The following is a 21,105-nucleotide window of genomic DNA, read 5'->3' as shown; positions in this document are numbered from 1 at the left end:
GGGGAGAGATAGCATGGGGAGAAATGTCAGATATAGGTGATGGGAAGAAGGCAGCAAATCATACTGCCATGTGTGTACTTATGTAACAATCTTGCATGTTCTTCACATGTACTCCAAAACCTAAAAAGCAATAAATAAATAAATAAATAAGAAGCAATATAAATTAACAATGTCCACATCTTTCCACAAGCACACATATGTTTATTGTGGTACTGTTCACAATAGCAAAGACCTGGAACCAACCCAAATGCCCATCAATGATAGACTGGACAAAGAAAATGTGACACGTATACACCATGGAATACTATGCAGCTATAAAAAGATGAATTCATGTCCTTTGTGGTGACATGGATGAATCTGGAAACCATCATTCTCAGAAAACTGACACAAGAACAGAAAACCAAACACTGCATGTTCTCACTCATAGGCAAATTGACTCACTGGAAGGCTTCAATTGGGATGGATTAAGAGAAATCTCCAAGTCAGAAGGACTGCCTCATTTTCCAGTAGTGCTGAACTCCACCATGCAGACCATAAACCTCTGCTTCTTCTTGTCCCTAGTGTCCCCAAAAAAATTGTAAAAGGGAAAACCAAACAAACAACAACAACAAAAACAATGCCCACTTCTTTCAGTATGAGGAAAATGGATGCCACGAATGGGTATATTTCTGTTTTGGCTGGGTATACAAGGACCCAATTTGACAATCCACATGATATATTGAGTCTCTCCATGTATCTAAGGGTCTGCAGAACATTCACCAGTGGTGTTCTACAGATACCACGACCTCAAACTATTCCCGACTGAATACCTTATCTTTTCACCCAACTTGCTCATTCAGTCATCCAACCAAACCAAGAACTTGGATATCATCCACATGACTCTTCCCCACCCCCTATTACCTGCCAAACTGTCTGATCTACTCAGTCATTAAGTTAATTTATGTTGATTTTGTTCCCTTATTACCATTCCTCTTGTACCCATTTCTTCTGGTGCTGCTGCTTCGCTCAGTTCCTAGTTCACTCTTTCCCAACCTATTGTGGTAATCTCCCTTCTAATTTCAATGGCATCTCATCTCGCATTGAATGACCTACAAGGTCCTCCATGAGTCTAATGTCTCTGCTACCCTTTTTCTCATCCTAAATGTCAGTGATGTTGAACTATTAGCAGATCTCCACTTCATGTGATTTTATATCCCATGCCTTTGAATATTCTTCCTTTCTTGGAGTGTCACTCCCACGTAATTTTATCTGTCAAACTCGTATTCCTATTTTAAGACCCAGCTCAAGCATCATTTTCTAGAAAGCCTTGCTGGAAGCCCAAATTGTTGATCATTCTCTTCACTGGGTCCCCTCTTTAATTTGTACATACCGCATTATTATACTTGTTAACTGTATTGCCATTGTTTGCTTGCAGTCCTGTATTTCCTTTACAAATGTAAATGGCCAAAGGCAGGAACTATGGCTTTTCATTTTTTTGTCTTCAGCATCTATCACGTTATCTGGCACACAGCAGATTCTCAGTGAGTATTAACTGAATGAATAGAGTTCAAGATCACTTGAGATTTCACCAAGTTCTATTCTTCCATGATTTATGATGTTATACCTATTTTAGGTTTCAACATGGATTCAAATGTCAGAGGCCAATATGTTACTTAACCATTGTTTTTATCGGCCTGCTCAGAAGTGGCATCTGCTCTTTCTCTGGAACGGTTGAAGCAGGGATGGAGGAGAAGCAATCACCTTGTGCAGCCGTGGAAATGGTAAAGTGCACCATCTATAGTGATAGAATATCGTGGGCAAGGGGATGGTTTTGGAGTGAAACTGATCTCAATTTCTGTTCTATTTCTTATTCCACGTATGACTTTGTACGAGGTTATCTGACTTTTCTGAGTTTCAAATTTGTCATCTGTAAAGTGGTAATAATAATAGCACCTGAATCCCAAATTTGTTGTAAGAATTAGAACAAGTAATGTGTGTAAAGGACTTGCTATAGTTTATGGCATGTAGTAGCTTCTCAATAAATTATAGTTGTTATCATTATCATTACTTTTATTGCATTCACCACACATTAGAAAAAAGTGTGATACTGCCTTCTGGTCCCCAAGGGATTCCTCCTTTAAAGTTAAAGTATACTATTGGGATCCTTATTCAATCTACAAAACACAGAAAATTATTTGAGGAACAATTTTCTGACGTCTCTCAAGAAAGGTAGCTAACCAGTGCCTCCCACTGTATAGGAGAGATGTTAATTCATGATTTACAAAGACTGCTTAGGGCATTAATTCTCTCCGCTTGAGGAAGGCAGAGTTACCCACAACACTCAGTGGAATAATGGGCTGAAAATGTAATTTTAGAATTGGTAATAAAGTTTTCAAGACACTTAGAGACATCTCGGATCAGCACAAAATAAAAGAGAAGGTTTCCTTTACCTATCTCTTTTAACTATGTTGTGCTTCTAAGATAGAGAAGACAATTCTGTGGCCAAAGGACCAATCAGAATAATGATTCAACAACTTACTCTAGAGGTAACTTAGGGCAGTCCTTTATGCACAGCAGCTTCTATATATTTATAATGAGAGTGAGAGTCATCCTGGTGATCTCACTCAGTCTTGGGCATTTTAAATGATATTATATATTTGGAAATGCCTTACAATTTGAAAAGTGCTATACAAATCTTACTGATTATGAAGATGATTATTCTGCTTTCCTGCCATCCTACTTCCTCCACCAGATGCCCCTAATGAGCCCAGATTCCGAAATGAGGACACAGGTAGCTTTGGTTGAAATCATCAACTTTGTTTATTCTTTTGCTGCCTTTCATTCTTGTGCTTCTGGGCTTTCCTTGGCATTTCCACTGACTATTCAAGATCCCAGGTACTATTTCTAGCTGCTCCTCTGGAAAATTTTAAAAACTCCTGGCATCTGTCAGCTCCATCAAGCCACTTACCGAGTTCCCAAATCACAGGGAATTGCCCAGAAGGCCTGGATGAGTCTTTTAATGCACTGGACAAAGTTGTCTTCTGATTTGATTTTGCATGTCAGAAGCATTAAGAATGAATTTTGCCTGTTTTTTCTCTCCCAGTCTTTCTTTCCCCTTTCTCTCTCTCTCTCTCTCTCTCTCTCTCTCTCTCTCTCTCTCTCTCTCTAACATGGCTACAGAATTGAATATCCATTTGCTACTGGGTTTCCTTCCTGGGCATTTGTGCACCCTTACTTTTCAGAGGAGCAGAAATCAAGGCAGATTCAGGGCCAGTTACCTTAACGGAGAAAAAGATTGACACACCATCAGTCTTTCTCACTAGCTCACTGCAAGAAGAGATGTGACATAACCTCCAGTAGCATTTCAGACCATCTGACTTAAGACCTGAGTGAGTTAGGTTTTATCTCCTCCAAGAAAAATATTTGACCCTTCCTTTCCAGCCAAGCTGTTGTATACTCACAAACTGTCTAACATGCCATTTTTTGCTTCTTGATACTGGCTCTTTACTGGGTGTAACTTACCTTCTCTTTCTCGTTGTGGAAAAGTGAAGCAAAACAGGAAGTCATCAGGTAAAGCTCTGCCTCCTCAATTCTTTCCAGACCCCTTCGGTTTCCATCTGAGATTCCCTTTCTCTTTAGCCCTATGGCATTTATTGTTCATACAGCATATTTAGAAATTATGAAGAATATCCTATCTATGTTTTATTTAGTAACTTTTAAAATAAATTATGAATTCTTTTTCTCCAACCCATGTGGCAAGAATCGTATCTTAAATTTTCTTTGTTGGTATGAAATTTTAGCTGGCCTTATTATTACAAGTTTATTATCATTACTACCTATCATCTGCTATTAGTGGTAGTAATGTTTGTGGATTCATTGATAACTGAGGGTCCAGTGGAGACCCTGGGTCCTCTCTGAAACCCTTGGGTATGTGCAAGTGTGCAATTAGCCTCATTATTACACCAGGAAGAGAAATGTTAAGAAAACAGTGATAACATGTGTGCTTTTAAATTGGTGAAAGTTGTGAATTTCAAAATGTCAGCATGTTGCTTCTCTTAATATTTTGATGCAACCACAAAGCTTTCTCTTATTAGGAATTTCAACTCATTAGAAGAAACTGAAGCAAGCCCTTTCTGGCTCCCCCAGGAAAAAGCTGAACAAACAGATGGTCCTTACTAATAATGTCAACCAACAGGAGCCCTGGTCCTGCCCACAGAGGCTGTAAATTTTACAGGCATCCCTGCTAGAACACAGGCTCCACGGCCCAGTTTCCCTGGGGAGCTGCAGCTAGAAATAACAAAGCCAGAGTCATTCTTTACTGCATTATTGCTTTCTTTAGAAGGCACCATGTCCGGTAACACTAAAGATAAGTCATGCCACTCTTTATGCTCCTTACATTTTCTGCTCCTAACAAAGCTGTGATGGTTACTGTCAAGATTTAACAATTTCAGAAATGGTGCTGATGACCCAGATGCCTTTCTTTGTTAGCACATAATTCCTGTGGCATTAGCTATTGCCCATTTACTGAAGGATTTCTCCCTCGCTATCAGGTTAATCTCAAGAAACCCTGCAAATATTCCTATATTCAGCAGTCTGTGCTTTGTGCAAATTAGGCTCTGAACAGAGATTTCTTAAATTGAATTCTTTAAGAAGCATAATTCTATTTTCTGGGTTGGCTTAAAAGATATCTTTGAATTTGAACATTTCTGTCTTTTTAAGACATTATTTTAATCATTAAGAATGGGCCAACTTGATTTCACAGTGAATTACCCATCTTTTGTCTTTTTCTCCAGAGTTTCAGTCATTTCTGCCAAAGAACAATGAGTCATGAACACCTTGTCATTACCCAAATGGTGAGGATGTCCTGCTTTGGAGATATTGGATAGTTGAACCATATGAAATTGCTGATATTTGACCATTTGTTTTTATTTACAAGGACAGCAGTTTTATATGGTTCCCCTTAAGACTATTTTCTCCCTTGTTTGGTAAGAGTTAGCTGGCCTCCAAAATGTGGATATAAGAGAGGTAAGTCCCCTTGGCTTCCCCCACTGTCTCTGTGTCAATGAGGAAGGGAGGAGGCTCAGAGCCTGCTCGTCTCTCACTTAGCTTAGTAAGAACAGAGGGAACATGCTGATGTGTCAAGGGGTTCATTTTATGGACAAATATATTGGTTTGGATTTTTTTAATGGCCACAACTTTTCAACAGCTCATCCTTTTATTATTACTTCTTCTCACCCCTTTTTTTCCTTCGTTCCTGCGCAGTTTATCAACCTCTGTATGTTTAGAAGGCAACCAAAATCATGCTTTTAAGAAGTTTCTAACAATCAGCATATGACTTTAGTCACTCTAAAGCTTCCCTTTGATAGTGTCAGGAGGAGTTTTCCTTTTAGTCAAAGCTAATGAAAATAAGATGTGATGAGAGTTGGGCGAAAGTAATTTGTGAACATCCAAGAATTCTTTCATGATTTCATAACAGCAAAGACGTTATGTCTTGTGTTCTGAACACAGGGTTCTCCTATTCTGAGAAGGTAGCCCATTATATATGGGTGTGTGGACCCTGGAGTGACTCTGGGAGAAGGTGATGAGTCATGGGTGCTCAGCATCGAGAGAGGAATAAGGAAAGCATAATTTCTGTGCCTGTCTCTGTCACTGGGATCCATGCCACAGCAAATCTGCTGGGATTCTCTGCCTGTGACAATAATAAAATACTAGATCAGGAAGTGACCTTAAAAATAATCTAGGACAACAGTTGATGACACTTGCAAATCAGATAAAAATGATGGATTCCATCGCCAGAAAAGATTCTTATGTTCAATTTTAGAAGGTTCATGTAGCTGAGGTGTGGACTACAGGTTAAGAAACCTTGACTTAAGAGTCCTATAACCTTATTTTACACATGGGAAAACTGAGAACCAGGGAGATGGAGCGACTAGCCCAGATTATAAAACTTCCATTGTAAATTGGGAAGAAACTAAAACCCAGCTTAACGATTCCATGTATAGTTCTCCTTTATCTTTTCTTAAATATCAGATTACCTGCATTACTCTCGTCCCCTTTGTTACATGCAGAACTCCATGAAACTAAACTGAAGGAGGAGGTAGAAGATGACAGAAGGGAAGTATGTGACATTTCCCACTTCTAAGTTATGCAACCAGGAAACACAGGCAGAGCCTGTACCAACAGCAGCAATGAACTCAGTCCACTTGCTGAAAAACATTTCAGTTATTATAAACAAAAATACTACATTGTTTATGTTTTCAGTTGTTTTAGGCAAAACAAATCATTCCTGTTTTTCAATCAGCTCATGCTATGTTGCAGCTTATCCTCCTTACCATCATATAAAAACATGCTTTTTATATAGGCTTTTGTTTATTTTCTGCAAGAAACTAGCTGAATCAAAGGCAAGTGTTTAAGGAAATTATTTTGTTGACAACATTACATATTTACTAAATCACATCTTTATCCTGGCACTATCCCCGCCTGGTGGGTTTATAGACAGAAATGTCATAGATTTGGAAGGCTTTTCAATGCAGAGATTACAATGGATTAAATCCTTGTCTAACTGGTTTTGCTTTTTCAGCCTTAGATGATAGTGAGATGGAGAGGAAAGATGGGAATATAATTCATGGGCTAAAGCTTGTTTCTTATCACACAGTCAACATGTCATTGGCAGTCATGCCTGACCCTTTGCTGCTTCTTCTACAGGAGAACTTTGTGAGAAGCCAGAAATCCCTCACGGTTCACCTCATCCCTGGCTCTGTAAGTGATCTGGGATAAAGGAGACCTCAGAGTCCCCCAGTTGTAAAATAGGAAAATAAAATATGCCCATCTGGAACATTTACACAGATCAATAAAAGCCTTCTTCTCCCAAAACAAACAAAACAAAACAAACTTCAGGGGTAGCCACGGAAGGTAGGAGAAGTCATACCATTTATTAGGAGACCATGTTTCAGCCTCGCATTTTTCCTTTAGGCTCACGGTGATATACAGCTCATTCTGCAGCCAATGTTGTCTCCTGTTTGGTTGTGCCTCGAGCAGCGTTTCCCTGACTTACGGCTGTTGTATATCACCTTCGTTAACTTTGCTGGAATCGTTTTCTTTCTTTAAATTGATTCAGCCTTTAAAAAAATTTTTAGGTAAAATTTTAAATGATAGGCAGGGCGCGGTGGCTCATGCCTGTAATCCCAGCACTTTGGGAGGCCGAGGCGGGTGGATCACGAGGTCAAGAGATCGAGACCATCCTGGTCAACATGGTGAAACCCCATCTCTACTAAAAATACAAAAAATTAGCTGGGCATGGTGGCGCATGCCTGTAATCCCAGCTACTCAGGAGGCTGAGGCAGGAGAATTGCTTGAACCCAGGAGGCGGAGGTTGCGGTGAGCCGAGATCGCGCCATTGCACTCCAGCCTGGGTAACAAGAGCAAAACTCCGTCTCAAAAAAGAAAAAAAAAAAAATTTAAATGATAAATAAAATTAGTATTGCTCATCCTAGGTGGTGGGTGATGATAAAAATAAATATATTAAAATAAAAATGATTGTGTACATCTAATATCATGTTGCATGCAGAGTATTGTGCCTTCCTTTGAGATACCTGGTCTTACAGGTCCCAGAAACTGAGATGTGAGTCTAAACTTGAGGACAGAGTTGAGGACATGGAAATCTACGAATGTGACATGATAGGATGGTTTTATCTCTAGGTGCAAATCAGGGAGAGGATAACGAAGAAGACTGTTGGGCTCACACTTCAAAAATTGATGACACTGTGTAGTCTCCTTAGCAGCTTCACAAGGACCTGCTGAGCTGTCCCACACCCCACACACCCCCACTGGGGCTTGAATTTGCTGTGAAGGTATCTGCACAGCCTTTTCTGGTTCTGCCCAGCCCTTTTTTTCCTTTTCCACATAACTTGGTCTCCTGGCTTGGGTTCCATCTTACCTTTGTCTCCAGCCAGGTGGTTTCCTTTTGGTCGCTGTCACTCAGCATGCTGATTGCTGCCTTGGCCCTTGTTGCTTGGCCTTTCTCTCTTGAAGGACCTGGGGCTTGAGCTGCTAATTTGATAAGGCAAGCCCATCTTTTTATAGCGTTTCTCCTTGCCATTCCCTGATTCCGTTAATACCCCATCAGCGAAGTGCAAATTGTTGCTCTTCCCCTCCCACTTCTCGGTATGAAGTGATGACGCAGTTAACAGGAGCAGGGGCTCAGGGCTCCTCTGGCTCTGTGTGCACTTCCAGGACTCAGTGTGTGCCCGAGTTAGAGAGGCCTGTACAGTGTGTTCCTGGAGGGACTTTAATACAGGGAGGCTTTTGCTGTTTTCTGCACAGACAGATGAGGAGCTCTATGTTTGGAAAAGAGGCTTGGAAAAAGAAAAACCAGAATGAGCAGCCTTTTCCTGTTGACTTAGACGCCCTAGGTGGCCGGGCAAGTCCCTGACCTGCTGGGAGGCCTCAGTTTCCTCTTGTATGAGTGAAGTGGATGGAAAGGAATGGGAGCCCATGAGCCTTCTCACTTCTTCTTCTTCTTCTTCTTTTTTTTTTTTTTCTGGCTCTTCCCAGCTAAAACCAGCATCTTCCTGGTTTTGATCTGGACAGCCTCCTGGAGTCAGGCGAGGGGCCAGGAACCAGGTCCAAAGCTGAGCCTCCTCCTTTCTGTTGCTGGAGGTCAGCTTTGGGTAGGGAGCTGGACTGCTCGAGCTTCTGTGGTGAGACCTGTGTGGAGCAACAGGGTGGGTAAGGGGTGTACTCAGCTCAGTGATTCCCCATGGGGGCTGCTGGAAAGGGTGTCTGTTCCAACTGAAGACAGAATAAGAGAGAACAGGCTGAAGCTCTGCTAAGCTGTGTAGCATTGGAAGCAACCCTTGGCCTCTCTGAGCATCATTTATTCTCATTTAAAAAATACATGCAAAGGGGTACAGTGAAGCTTCAACTGGAGCGAGAATCAGGTCCCTTCCAACATCAACATTCTTTGATTTCATGAGTCTAAGACTACATTTAAAAAATGATTTTATGTGTCTCAGACCTCACTTCAATACCCATTCCATACACTCCTCACTGTTAGCAAATGTGTACCTACTTTGTTCAGAAAATTGAGTTGTACTGGGGCTGGAGATTCTTTGTAATACTCAGGTGCAAGAAATGTCATATAGCACAGCTTTGTTGTTGTTGTTGTTCATTGTTAATTCAAGTTTTAAATTCTCCTTCCAGAGTGTGGCAAGGGTCAGTAGCAGTCATTATTGGTGGTCCTGCTCTCCAGGGGCAGTCAGGCATCCTTGGAGGATTGCTCAGTGCAGAAAATTCTAGGAGAGACCTCTTTTCTCCAGCCTATCACAGTCACTGCTTAGTTGTTTATTGTCTGGGCCAGAAAGGTCCATTTAATGGCTGGAGGTTGTATTCCTAAGCCTGCCCATCCACCTTCATCATTAGTGCAACTTGGGTGTGATGGCCTGAATCTCACGACTGGAAAACTCGAGACCTTTCATAGCCATAAGCCACCCCATCAGAGGTCCTGCCATCTTCAGGGAACTGTATTGGAAGGGCCTGGCTTTCAGCCTTGTTCACAAATTGCTACCACTGGCCCCTTTCTCTTTTCCAGATAAGTCACCACCATGGCCTGTCGCTCACTTCCTTCAACTGCAATGCCAGTTCCTCAGGTATGAATATAACCACACAGTAGGCATAGTAGTGACTATTTGTAGAATCCCAATTAAATAACCACTTCAAACAAAACCTAGGATGGAGCTGCTACCTCAGTGTCCCAGAAACTCATTTTTCACCCAGAAGTGCAAAAGTGATCTTCACCATTGGTGGCAAGATCAGGAGCTCACAATGAACAAAGGCCTTGTTCATTCACTGGAGACTCTGCTACAGTATAAATGTAATATCAAAAATGATATCTCAATCCATTATCTTGCTAAAGAGGCAAATGAGCATGAGCTCTTTCCATTTCTTGCCTCCCCCATCCCTATAAACAGAACTCCACTCATACCCTGGATTATCTTTCTGCAGTTTCAGTAGATGCAATGTCTCCTTTTATTCCAGGCTGACTCCAGCTACACATGCCAAGAGCAGGCTCCGCAGCAATCCTCCCTCTTGAAACATCCACCTTTCCTCTTGCAGGGATGTGCTCTCTTCAGACTGCAAACTTACTCATCTCCTTCCCATTCATTAAAAAAAAAAAAAATCTACCTTTGACCCCCATGTCCCCTAAGTAATGTCCTTTCTCTTCTTCTATTTCATCCAAACATCTTTAAAGAGTTACCTATATTCAGTATGCACATGACCACTTCATGGACCATTCACCCTGCACCCCCTGCAAACTGGCTTCTGCTTTTGATAAAACCACCCATATTCTAGCTGACAGTTTCCAATCTTTGTCTCACTGTATGTTTCTGGGGCATTTGGCCATGTTGCTTGTGTGCACCACTCACCGTCCATGAGAGTCATGTTATTCTCTCAATTGGCCTCATTTGTTTCTGTTCTTTCTCCTCTCCCTCCACCCACCACCTACACGCTGGGGTTACCCACCTGTCTGTTTTAGCCTACTGCTCTTCTCATTACTGATACTCTTCTTGGGTGGATTTGTCTACACTCAGGATTTCAGCTACCACCTGTATGGTAATGACTCTCTAATTTAATCTCCATCACCAATTTCTCCCCCAGTCTTTAGGCTCACCAATTCCATCACCTGCCAGGCAGCTTTGCTTGGGCGCTCTTCAGACATTTCAGATTCAATTGCTCAAAAGCTACATGTATCGCTTCCCTCCAACCTAAACCTCTATTTGTTGTGTTACCTTCTCTTTACCGAGTGAGTAAAAGTTATAAAATGTCTGCCTTGACTTTTCTCTTCTCCTCCATCCTTTTATCCAACTGATCATTACATCCTGATGGATTCCCCTCCTATGCATTTCTCAAACCCACCCCTTCAACTCCACTCCACCACCGCTACCCTATCTCAGATGCACCTCCTCTTACCTGGACCAGTATGACAGTCTCCCAACTGGCTTCCCGGTTTCTAGAGTTGGCCTGCTCCATTCTCTCTCCAGAGCTACCTGCATGATTCATATATAAAACACTAATCTGACCCAGTCCCTCTCTTGCTAAAGCCATTCTGAATTTACACGAGGAAATTCAGCTTCCTTTGCTGTGCCTGTCTCTTGTCTATCTCTTAAACCTCAGCTCCTATCACCTGTTGCCTCCTATTTCGACTCCAACTGTCAACACTGTAGTTCTCGGCAAACCTCTGTTCTCGCTCTGTTCTCTTTGCTTCCTCTTTTACTAGCAAATATGTTTTACTTCAGCGTGTTAGGTTAGTATTATAAGGAAAGTTTCAAGTTCATGTTATATTAAATATTAGCGCCTTCATGCTTAGGGAGGGAAGGAAACGGAGAAAAAGCCCATAGCTATATACACATTTAAGTGGCATTATTCTCCAACACAGCCAAAAATTGTACTGGGCCTGCGATATTTGTGTGCCCTGTTTGATGTAAAGCTGTTAGAAAGCATGCCACACATTTTAGGTTTTTACTCCCCGAGTTGTCGTAAACCCGGCAGAACCTGTCTGTTATGAAGAGTGCACTGCCCTCTAGAGGTTCCCATTGGGAGGAGCACATCAAATCCACAGTGTTAAGGCATTCTGCAGTTTCTTGTGAAGTGTTACTGCAGATCTTTGCTATTACTGTTCTTTGTCACAAACGTGCTTTTCCAGATATCTAATTCTGAGTCACACATGTTTACTTTAGGAATAGCATTTTGGGGTAAAGCACGTGATGGACCTCAAAACACTCAATTTGGAGTCAGGAGACATGACTTGTAGTTCTAGTTCTTCCTTTAATATCTGAGAACTTAAATTTCACGTCTGTTAATCATGTCGTAGAAGATCACACTTCAAAACTGTGAATCACTAGAAAGCATATTTTGGGAGTAAAACTGCGAAGAGTTTCATAAATTCAGTAAATATTTAATATGCAAGATCCTAGGATAAGAGCTGTTTTGTAGAAGTTAGGAATTTACGTTTGATCTTTACAATGTTAGATGGAAAAAAAATTTTTTAAAGGCACTTGGGAAACATTCGGGCTTGCAATTTAAGTGGATGAATTTAACCCTGATACCATGGAACCTTGAAGATGAAACTGAGCTAAAACAAAACAAAACTTACTTTGATTCCAAGAGTCTTCCGACATGAGAGTGGAAATGAGTCACACAACCACACACATGCGCGCATGCACACACACTTTAATATGCCATTAAGCTCTGATGCAAACCCCATTTGGCCTGGTTTTTCCTTTCCTATTTTCTTTTTTTTTTTTTTTTTTTTTATTGCATTTTAGGTTTTGGGGTACATGTGATGAACATGCAAGATTGTTGCATAGGTACACACATGGCAGTGTGCTTTGCTGCCTTCCGTCCCCTCACCTGTATCTGTCATTTCTCCCCATGCTATCTCTTCCCACCTCCCCACCCCCCGCCCCTCCCCCATTTCCCCCCAACAGACCCCAGTGTGTAGTGCTCCCCTCCCTGTGTCCATGTGTTCTCATTGTTCAACACCCGCCTATGAGCGAGAATATACGGTGTTTGATTTTCTGCTCTTGTGTCAGTTTGCTGAGAATGATGGTTTCCAGGTTCATCCATGTCCCTATAAAGGACGTGAACTCATCGTTTTTGATGGCTGCATAATATTCCATGGTGTATATGTACCACATTTTCCCTATCCAGTCTATCATCGTTGGGCATTTGGGTTGGTTCCAGGTCTTTGCTATTGTAAACAGTGCTGCAATGAACATTCGTGTGCACGTGTCCTTGTAGTAGAATGATTTATAATCCTTTGGATATATACCCAGTAATGGGATTGCTGGGTCAAATGGGATTTCTATTTTTAGGTCCTTGAGGAATCGCCACACTGTCTTCCACAATGGTTGAATTAATTTACATTCCCACCAACAGTGTAAAAGTGTTCCTATTTCTCCACATCCTCTCCAGCATCTGTTGTTTCCCGATTTTTTAATGATCGCCATTCTAACTGGTGTGAGATGGTATCTCAATGTGGTTTTGATTTGCATTTCTCTGATGACCAGTGATGATGAGCATTTTTTCATATGTTTGTTGGCCTCCTGTATGTCTTCTTTTGTAAAGTATCTGTTCATATCCTTTGCCCATTTTTGAATGGGCTTGTTTGTTTTTTTCTTGTAGTTCTGCTTTAGTTCTTTGTAAATTCTGGATATCAGCCCCTTGTCAGATGGGTAGACTGCAAAAATTTTTTCCCATTCTGTTGGTTGCCGATTCACTCTACTGACTGTTTCTTTTGCCGTGCAGAAGCTGTGGAGTTTGATTAGGTCCCATTTGTCTATTTTGGCTTTTGTTGCCATTGCTTTTGGCGTTTTGGTCATGAAGTCCTTGCCTACACCTATGTCCTGGATGGTTTTGCCTAGATTTTCTTCTAAGGTTTTTATGGTATTAGGTCTGATGTTTAAGTCTTTAATCCATCTGGAGTTAATTTTGGTGTAAGGTGTCAGGGAGGGGTCCTGTTTCTGCTTTCTGCACATGGCTAGCCAGTTTTCCCAACACCATTTATTAAACAGGGAGTCCTTTCCCCATTGCTTGTTTTTGTCATGTTTGTCGAAGATCAGATGGTTGTGGGTATGTTGTATTTCCTGTGAGGCCTCTGTTCTGTTCCATTGGTCTATATCTCTGTTTTGGTACCAGTACCATGCGGTTTTGATTACTGTAGCCTTGTAGTATAGTTTGAAGTCCGGTAGTGTGATGCCTCCCGCTTTGTTCTTTTTGCTTAGAATTGACTTGGCTATGCGGGCTCTCTTTTGGTTCCATATGAAGTTTAAGGTGTTTTTTTCCAGTTCTGTGAAGAAGGTCATTGGTAGCTTGATGGGAATAGCATTGAATCTGTAAATTACTTTGGGCAGTATGGCCATTTTCACGATGTTGATTCTTCCTAACCATGAACATGGAATGTTTCTCCATCTGTTTGTATCCTCTCTTATTTCGTTGAGCAATGGCTTGTAGTTCTCCTTGAAGAGGTCCTTTACGTTCCTTGTTAGTTGTATTCCTAGGTACTTTATTCTCTTTGTAGCAATTGTGAATGGCAGTTCGTTCTTGATTTGGCTCTCTTGAAGTCTATTACTGGTGTATAGGAATGCTTGTGATTTTTGCACGTTGATTTTGTATCCTGAGACTTTGCTGAAGTTGTTTATCAGTTTCAGGAGATTTTGGGCTGAGATGATGGGGTCTTCCAGATATACAATCATGTCATCTGCAAATAGAGACAATTTGATTTCCTCCTTTCCAATTTGGATACCCTTTATTTCTTTTTCTTGCCTGATTGCTCTGGCTAGAACTTCCAGTACTATATTGAATAGGAGTGGTGAGAGAGGGCATCCTTGTCTAGTGCCAGATTTCAAAGGGAATGCTTCCAGTTTTTGCCCATTCAGTATGATATTGGCTGTTGGTTTGTCGTAAATAGCTTTTATTGTTTTGAGATACGTTCCGTCAATACCTAGTTTATTGAGGGTTTTTAGCATAAAGGGTTGTTGAATTTTGTCAAAAGCCTTCTCTGCATCAATCGAGATAATCATGTGGTTTTTGTCTTTGGTTCTGTTTATGTGGTGAATTACGTTTATGGACTTGCGTATGTTGAACCAGCCTTGCATCCCCGGGATGAATCCTACTTGATCATGGTGGATGAGCTTTTTGATATGCTGTTGCAATCGGTTTGCCAGTATTTTATTGAAGATTTTTGCATCTATGTTCATCATGGATATTGGCCTGAAATTTTCTTTTCTTGTTGAGTCTCTGCCGGGTTTTGGTATCAGGATGATGTTTGTCTCGTAAAATGATTTGGGAAGGATTCCCTCTTTTTGGATTGTCTGGAATAGTTTCAGAAGGAATGGTATCAGCTCCTCCTTGTATGTCTGGTAGAATTCAGCTGTGAACCCATCTGGACCTGGGCTTTTTTTGGGTGGTAGGCTCTTTATTGCTGCCTCAACTTCAGACCATGTTATTGGTCTATTCAGGGTTTCGGCTTCTTCCAGGTTTAGGCTTGGGAGGTTGCAGGTGTCCAGGAATTTATCCATTTCTTCCAGGTTTACTAGTTTATGTGCATAGAGTTGTTTGTAATAATCTCTGATGATGGTTTGGATTTCTGTGGAATCTGTGGTGATATCCCCTTTATCGTTTTTTATTGCATCAATTTGGTTATTCTCTCTTTTCTTTTTTATTAATCTGGCTAGTGGTCTGTCTATTTTGTTGATCTTTTCAAAAAACCAGCTCCTGGATTTATTGATTTTTTGAAGAGTTTTTTGTGTCTCTATTTCCTTCAGTTCTGCTCTGATCTTAGTTATTTCCTGTCTTTTGCTAGGTTTTGAGTTTTTTTGATCTTGCTCCTCTAGCTCTTTCAATTTTGATGATAGGGTGTCAATTTTAGATCTCTCCTTTCTTCTCATGTGGGCACTCATTGCTATATATTTTCCTCTAGAGACTGCTTTAAATGTGTCCCAGAGATTCTGGTATGTTGTGTCTTCGTTCTCATTGGTTTCGAAGAACATCTTTATTTCTGCCTTCATTTCATTGTTTATCCAGTCAACATTCAAGAGCAAGTTGTTCAGTTTCCATGAAGCTGTGCGGTTCTGAGTTAGTTTCTGCATTCTGAGTTCTAACTCGATTGCACTGTGGTCTGAGAGACTGTTTGTTATGATTTCTGTTCTTTTGCATTTTCTGAGGAGTGATTTATTGCCAATTATGTGGTCAGTTTTAGAGTAGGTGTGATGTGGTGCTGAGAAGAATGTATATTCTGTGGATTTGGGGTGGAGAGTTCTGTAAATGTCTATTAGGTTTGCTCGTTCCAGGTCTGTGTTCAGGTCCTGGATATCCTTGTTGATTTTCTGTCTGGTTGATCTGTCTAATATTGACAATGGGGTGTTAAAGTCTCCCACTATTATTGTGTGGGAGTCTAAGTCTCTTTGTAAGTTATTAAGAACTTGCCTTATGTATCTGGGTGCTCCTGTATTGGGTGCATATATATTTAGGATCGTTAGCTCTTCTTGTTGCAGTGATCCTTTTACCATTATGTAATGTCCTTCTTTGTCTCTTTTGATCTTTGTTGCTTTAAAGTCTATTTTATCAGAGATGAGAATTGCCACTCCTGCCTTTTTTTGCTCTCCATTTGCTTGGTAGATCTTCCTCCATCCCTTTATTTTGAGCCTTTGTGTATCCTTGCATGTAAGATGGGTTTCCTGGATACAGCACACTGATGGGTTTTGGCTTTTTATCCAATTTGCCAGTCTGTGTCTTTTGATTGGGGCATTTAGTCCATTGACATTTAGGGATAGTATTGTTATGTGTGAATTTGATGCTGTCATTTTGATGCTACCTGGCTGTTTTGTTGGTTAGTTGATGCAGATTCTTGATTGTGTTGCTGCTTTTTTACCATTTGGTGTGTTTTTGGAGTGGCTGGTACTGGTTGTTCCTTTATATGTGTAGAGCCTCTTTCAGGAGTTCTTGTAGAGCAGGTTTGGTGGTGATGAAATCTCTGAGTGCTTGCTTGTTCACAAAGGATTTTATTTTTCCTTCACTTATGAAGCTGAGTTTGGCTGGATAGGAGATTCTGGGTTGAAAGTTCTTTTCTTTAAGGATGTTGAATATTGGCCCCCAGTCTCTTCTGGCTTGTAGGGTTTCTGCTGAGAGATCTGCTGTGAGTCTAATGGGCTTCCCTTTGTGGGTAACCCGACCTTTCTCTCTGGCTGCCCTTAGCATTTTCTCTTTCATTTCAACCCTGGTGAATCTGACGATTATGTGCCTTGGGGTTGCTCTTCTTGAGGAATATCTCTGTGGTGTTCTCTGTATTTCCTGGATTTGAATATTGGTCTGTCTTGCTAGGTTGGGGAAGTTTTCCTGGATAATATCCTGAAGAGTATTTTCCAGCTTGGATTCATTCTCTTCATCACATTCAGGTACACCTATCAGACGTAGATTAGGTCTTTTCACATAGTCCCACATTTCTTGAAGATTTTGTTCATTCCTTTTTGCGCTTTTTTCTCTGTTCTTGCCTTCTCTTTTTATTTCATTGAGTTGGTCTTCGACCTCTGATATCCTTTCTTCTGCTTGGTCAATTCGGCTGTTGAAGCTTGTGCATGCTTCACGAAGTTCTCGTGTTGCGTTTTTCAGCTCCATCAATTCACTTATTCTCCTCTCTATGCTGTCCATTCTCGTCAGCAGTTCGTCCAATCTTTTTTCAAGGTTCCTATTTTCTTTGCGATGGGTTAGAACATGTTCTTTTAGCTCATTGTAGTTTCTTACTACCCATCTTCTGAAGTCTGATTCTGTCATTTCATCACCCTCCTTCTCCATCCGGTCTGGTTCCCTTGCTGGTGAGGAGTTGTGATCACTTTTAGGAGGAGAGGTGTTCTGGTTTCGGGAGTTTTCCTCCTTTTTACGCTGGTTTCTACCCATTTTTGTGGGTTTATCCACCTGTTGTCTGTCTCTGTCCCAGGGAGTTGGAGCTTTATGAGTTTCCGTTGCACTACTGCCTTTTTTGATTTTTTTTTTTTTTCAGGTCGGACCCGCCCAGCTAGCAGCACGCCTAGCCTCTGCCTGCCCGCAGGGGCTTTGCTGAGCTGCTGTGGGCTCCGCCCAGCTGCCCTGAGCTCTTCCCTGTAGTCCTTTTTATATGGGCGTAGTTAGAACTGTCTGGGCAATGGTGGCCCCGCCTCTGTTATGGCGGACTCTCTCTGTTGTGGCAGGTTGCCTCGGCAACGGCGGGTTGCCTCGGCAACGGCAGCCTGCCTCCGTAGCGGTGGAGAGTCTCAGTAATGGCGGAAGCCCCTCCCCCACGGAGCCGGACCGTCCCGGTTCAGCTGTGCTTGGTTTGAAGTGCTCAACCCAGAGGGTTTCCAATTACTGTTTTTGTTTTCGTTGTTGTTGGGGGTGGAAGGCTGGGACCAACGGAGCCTGATCACCTGGCTCCCTGACTCAGAGTCTTTTCTTTTAAGTTGAACGACCCCGCCTTCCGGTCGCTTGTTGAAAAGGCGCCGGGATCTCCCGTGCTGTGACTCACGGAGTCGGCTCGAACCGCGGCGCCGGCTCCTGGCGGATTTTTTGCCTAGGAATCTCCTGGCCTGGCTCGCTATTTCAGATGAATGGGCTATTCTGCCATCTCAGGGCTCTGCTCGCCAGCTAAGAGGGCTCCCAGACCAGTGGCTTTTGTACGGAGAACCGCAGCAACAGGGAGTGGTCACAGCAGCCGCGCGGGCGGAATCAGCCCCGCGGGGGCCAAAACAGCCGCACCGGCTGGGACTGCGACGCTGGTGACCCCTCTGCCTGGGTATCTCCTGATCTGTGGGCAATAAGAGTTCGTCTGGAAATGCGGCGTCCACTCACCCTCTGCACTTTCACTGGGAGCTGAAGTCCTGAGCTGTTCTTAGGCGGCCATCTTGAAAGTCCCTCCTTTCCTATTTTCAATCAAGAAAGGAAAAGAAGTCTTTCGTTTAATGGTAAGAACCAACTATGGTCTTTATATATTTGCATAATAGTGACTAATTATAGGTAAAATTATATTTTACGTACTTTATTATCTTACCATGTCAATTGACATCGAACCTCATAGTATACTGAAGAAAGGAAAAAAAAATATTAGGACACCATTTATGTTCGTAGTAACACTGGGAGTAAGATGCCACAAAGCCCAGGACAGTTCTGGGAAACAAGATATCTGAATTCCTGTGATTCCATCCACGTTGGGAGGGATCTGGGGACACCAGGTGGATCTTCTGTAATGCAGGTAGCCACATCTGTGCACCATGGTTATGATGCTCACTTCTGTGGAGTTCAATGTTGATGTCCTCTTTGGTATCTGCCTCCTCAAGTTCAAAGCTGGCCTGCTGTGCTGGGAATCCAGCAACCTGAACCTTTTTCTTCATTACAGATCTAGACAGCTTTGGACCTGGTTTCTGATATCAAATCAATCTTTTTACTTCTCTCTTCATTAGTTATCTTACTGTTTGTGTCTTTACAAAGTCCTCTGGGCATTAGAAAAGACATGAACCTAAGCGAATACCTCAAACATTTTGAACACATATAAAACATTAGTACTCAAAATTTTTTCTTATGCTTCTATAGCTAAGGAAAACTTTTCATTTTTTTTCTCTTAGGCTAGTTTACCCAGCATTTTTTTGCTGGAGGCACGCTAGGATGAAAGTCTTGAAATGAGAAATGAAAGGAGTAAATAGACTTGAGTTTACTAACAGTGTCCATGTTTTCATTTCTGAAAGTTACGACACAACAATTGTTAGACCATAATCATTAAGAAATTCTTGGCATCATCTTCTCGTAGGCTGAAACATTCAACTAATAAACAAAACACCAGACCTACTTTTATTCTACTCTCATATTTCAAATGCATTTATGCACTTCAAATTTCGGTTTCAAATATTGTTAAGGTAAGACTCTGCATAGTTCTTTGACTTATGCCTTAATGCTAGATGCCACCTTATGCTGTTTTACTTCTGCTCTCTTCATGCTTTGCTTCATTCATTATCCTATTCTTTCCTTCCTTCTTCTTTGTAATCCTTATTTATGTATTATTAGAACTTATAAATTTCACTGGGCGGTGGTTACAATACAGATAACTCATAAGGCCTAACAGGTATATTTAGATAATAAAAATACTGAACTCTTGAGTTTGGAGTGGGAAAAGCTGATCACATCACTTCTCCTCCAAACAACATTGCTCTGAGATTTAGTCTAAAGAGATTCACTTTTCAATAAGTAGAAATGTATTTTGTGGATAGCTTGCAGCTCGTTCCAAAGTATTTTATAATTCTCTTTCTGGAGGTAAACCCCTGGAAAGCGGGTGCTTGGTGAGGAATGGACACCCTGCCCGGAGGCCACAGGTTCTCGAAAATGCCGCAGAACATCCTGTTCCTGGGAGCCCTTTTGCCTGGTTGTTTGTGCTCTAGAGACTTGGCTTCTGGTGTTCTTGCTCAGACCTTTGGACTTTGGCAAGGCTACTTCTCATGTTTCTGCCTTGCTCTGTGTGCCATTCTGGCTGTGTAGGTGGTTTGGTTTTTTGTGTCGTGACAGTGAAGGCTGCTTGGAGTGAGCTCCCAGGCACTGGCTCATGGGCACCCTGCTACATTTCAGTAACAGCAACAGAGCCTGCATTTAACTGGGAAATAATAACTATTACTCGAAGAAAAAAAGTAGCAAAACATTATTTCCTAATATGTGCGAACATAATGAGGAGCCGGATCTCCAGCTTTAAGGGTGATTATTAAAGTTTTTGACTATTGCCAGGTACCAACATTAAGTACTTTAGCTGTGCAACTTGATTTGAATAGCATTGCCAGAAAAGCACCATCAAAGCCTTTTGATAACATGCTACCAAGAAAATATGATAATATATGACCCCAAGAACATTATTTAATCATCTTGGTACATCTATAAAAGTAGAACCAAATTAAAAAAAACAGTATAAATAATAAAATCTTCCTCACTGGGGTTTTGTGAAGGATATCAACTAGCTTTCATGAAGTATTGTGAGTTTCCTGGAAGGAAGGCCTTTTGTAAGTTCAGGGTATTGCTACTCACTAATTGTTGGTCATAACATTGCACATGATAGACGGGAAATGGGAGAGGGGGAGAGTTAAGTAATTAAGCTAAAATCACCCGGTGAGCTGGGGAAAACCCAAAAGTATAAAGAGATCTAAATTTGTTCATTGGAGGAACGCAGAAATATCTGGACAAAGCCCCAGAGTTTAAGTGACAAGGACACCTAACATAACACTTGAAGTCCTAGGCATGTAGCCAAATAATACAAATATCCTTGTTAAATGCAAGTGTATACACACCAGTCAGTCCTTGTCCTTGGAGGAGAGCTAAGGTGAGTCCTGCTGGGGACAGAGGCTCTTCTGTGCTTGATTTGCAGGTATAGCCAGTAGTTGACCCTCTGAGCCCAACGCTGCAGAGAATACAGTAAACCTAGTAAACCGAGTGTGGCTGTCTCCCGAGGGTGGCCCTCTGAGAATTCCTGCTAGGTTCCCGATTGAGATAGGTAGACGAGTTACAGGCAGAAAGAGACAAAGTGCCTTGAGCTCTACGGGTTAGGATACTGTCTTCGACTCCTAGACA

At 41.6% G+C, this 21,105-nt stretch overlaps 1 long non-coding RNA gene across 1 annotated transcript in view; it reads left to right on the top strand.

Annotated features, from left to right (window-relative positions):
* LOC141580763 (uncharacterized) overlaps positions 1-21,105 on the top strand; it is a 415,102-nt gene that overhangs the window by 355,269 nt on the left and 38,728 nt on the right. The window contains exons 8-9 of the long non-coding RNA XR_012513063.1: positions 1,613-1,760; positions 4,773-6,738. This is a non-coding gene — a long non-coding RNA (uncharacterized LOC141580763). The remainder of the gene's footprint in view (positions 1-1,612; positions 1,761-4,772; positions 6,739-21,105) is intronic.

The sequence above is a fragment of the Saimiri boliviensis genome, chromosome 1, assembly GCF_048565385.1.
Source record: "Saimiri boliviensis isolate mSaiBol1 chromosome 1, mSaiBol1.pri, whole genome shotgun sequence".
NCBI classification, from domain to species: Eukaryota; Metazoa; Chordata; class Mammalia; order Primates; family Cebidae; genus Saimiri; species Saimiri boliviensis.
Note: the sequence above shows the minus strand (reverse complement) of the source record. Positions and strands in the feature narration are given on the sequence as shown.